Source organism: Alosa alosa, chromosome 24 (genome assembly GCF_017589495.1).
Source record: "Alosa alosa isolate M-15738 ecotype Scorff River chromosome 24, AALO_Geno_1.1, whole genome shotgun sequence".
NCBI lineage: Eukaryota > Metazoa > Chordata > Actinopteri > Clupeiformes > Clupeidae > Alosa > Alosa alosa.
This window is the reverse complement of record NC_063212.1, coordinates 8766135-8768634: the sequence shown is the minus strand read 5'-3', so window position 1 is coordinate 8768634 and position 2500 is coordinate 8766135. Positions and strand designations below refer to the sequence as shown.

General features: G+C 47.4%; 1 protein-coding gene across 12 annotated transcripts in view; it reads right to left on the bottom strand.

Annotated features, from left to right (window-relative positions):
* Window positions 1-2500, bottom strand: part of ablim2 (actin binding LIM protein family, member 2) — a 75804-nt gene that overhangs the window by 30292 nt on the left and 43012 nt on the right. The gene's annotated exons all lie outside the window — the stretch shown is intronic.

Sequence of the window (2500 nt, the reverse complement as noted above, 5' to 3'; positions counted from 1 at the left end):
ACACACACAACACACACACACACACACACACACACACACACACACACACACAGACACACTCATACACTCAAGTCACACACACACACACACACACAGACACACACACACACACACACACACACACACAGACACACACACACACACACACACACACACACACACACACACACACACACACACACACATGTGACTCAAGTCTCACACACACACACACACACACACACACACACACACACACACACACACACACACACACACACACACACACACACACACACACACAGACACGTGACTCAAGCCACACACCCCACAGATGACCCGGTGTCATGACCCTACATGGAACTCTTGTCAGGTCCTATTTCAGTGATGTCAGTGGGAGACTTTGTGTGAACTTCTCTTTTCTCTCCTTTCCCATTTTCTCTCTCTCTCTCTCTCTCTCTCTCTCTCTCTCTCTCTAAATCAAGTCACTCTCTGTTTCTCTCATTTTCTATCACATTTCCTTGCACGACTACCCTGTCTTGCTTTGACTCAATTAACTCATTTGCTCCTTCTGTCTGTCTTTCTTGTCTCTCTCTCTGTCTCTCTCTCTCTCTCTCTCTCTCACACACACACACACACACACACACACACACACACACACACACACACACACACACACACACACACACATGCACTCACGAGTCATTGCCTTCAGGAAAAGGATTTAGACTTTGCCTCTTTTTTGTGCCTGACACATATGAAACGTAGACACAGTACACATATGAAACATAGAAACCTGACACAGTACAGACACAGACACACAGACACACACACACACAGACACACACACACACTTCCATGTGTACAATATTTCATACAGTGGCCTCATGGGAAGCAAACAGGAACAAACACAAAACACAGAACAATGATCATCGGGTTACTGGGATTATAAAGCTAAAGCCTGTAACCCGACACCTGCTTATGAAAACGACGGGAGCTGATGAACAAGGTGGAGAGAATGAGAGAGAGAGACAGAGGAAGGAGAGGAACAGAGGGAGGTTCTGACGGCTGTGGCTGCAGCTTTCTGAATGGACTGGTCCCTGGACCCTCGGAGAAAGAGGAATCCCCACCTTGGCTGCCCAGGCGGAGTATCCCATGACGCCCTGGTCAGTCGCGGTCGGTAAACCAAGAGCTGGGGCCTTGACACGGTCATGCCAGGTCGCAGGTAGGGGAGCAGGTGGGACTGAGCTACATTATGTCCCTAAGGACCCGGCCACCAGGGTCAAGGGGTCACTCTTCAGCACAGGGCACTGATTACATCAGTATACTAAAGTGACAAACTCATCTGAGTCTGAGATTGTAAACAACAATATGTTACAGTCTATTTCTGTATAAAATATAAAACATGGAAAGATCGTGTGGAGCCCCACATCTGTGATGCTATGTTGTGCAGAGACAAGTGGCGCTCATTTATTGATCTCATTTATTGATTTCATACCGGCAACAGCCTGATCATCTATCATGGAGGCTCCAGAAGTTACAAGAATGGCTGACCGTCTGTGATAACACACCATTTAAAAGCTCATCAATAAGGAACTGCTCATAATGTTTGTGTGTCAATGCTTGTACCTTCATCTTGTACTAAAAGCCTGCGCTAGACGGAGAACTTTCTATGTGGACATTTTAATACCCAGGAGAGTGGGGAAATGGACAGAAGGTAAGAGGAGGAGAGGAGGAGAGGAGGAGAGAGGGATAAGAGGAAAGAGAATGAGAGACAGAGACAGAGAGAGAGAGAGTGAAGGAGAGGAACAGAGGGAGGTTTCCGACGGCTGTGGCTGCAGCTTTCTGAATGGACTGGTCCCTGGACCCTCGGAGAAAGAGGAATCCCCCACCTTGGCTGCCCAGAGGGAGTATCCTATGACGCCCGGGTCAGTGCGGTCGGTAAACCAAGAGCGGCTCGGGGACGCAGACATCGGCGATGCCAGGTCGCAGGTAGGGGAGCAGGTGGGACTGAGCTACATTATGTCCCTAAGGACCCGGCCACCAGGGGTCAAGGGGTCACTCTTCAGCACAGGGCACTGATTACATCAGTATACTAAAGTGACAAACTCATCTGAGTCTGAGATTGTAAACAACAATATGTTACAGTCTATTTCTGTATAAAATATAAAACATGGAAAGATCGTGTGGTTTCACATCTGTGATGCTATGTGTGCAGAGACAAGTGGCGCTCATTTATTGATCTCATTTATTGATTTCATACGGCAACAGCCTGATCATCTATCATGGAGGCTCCAGAAGTTACAAGAATGGCTGACCGTCTGTGATAACACACCATTTAAAGCTCATCAATATGAACTGCTCATAATGTTTGTGTGTCAATACTTGTACTTGGCCTTGTACTAAAAGCCTGCGCCAGACGGAGAACTTTCTATAGGAGCATTTTAATACCCAGGAGAGTCGGAAATGGACAGAAGGTAAGAGGAGGAGAGGAGGAGAGGAGGAGAGAGGGATAAGAGGA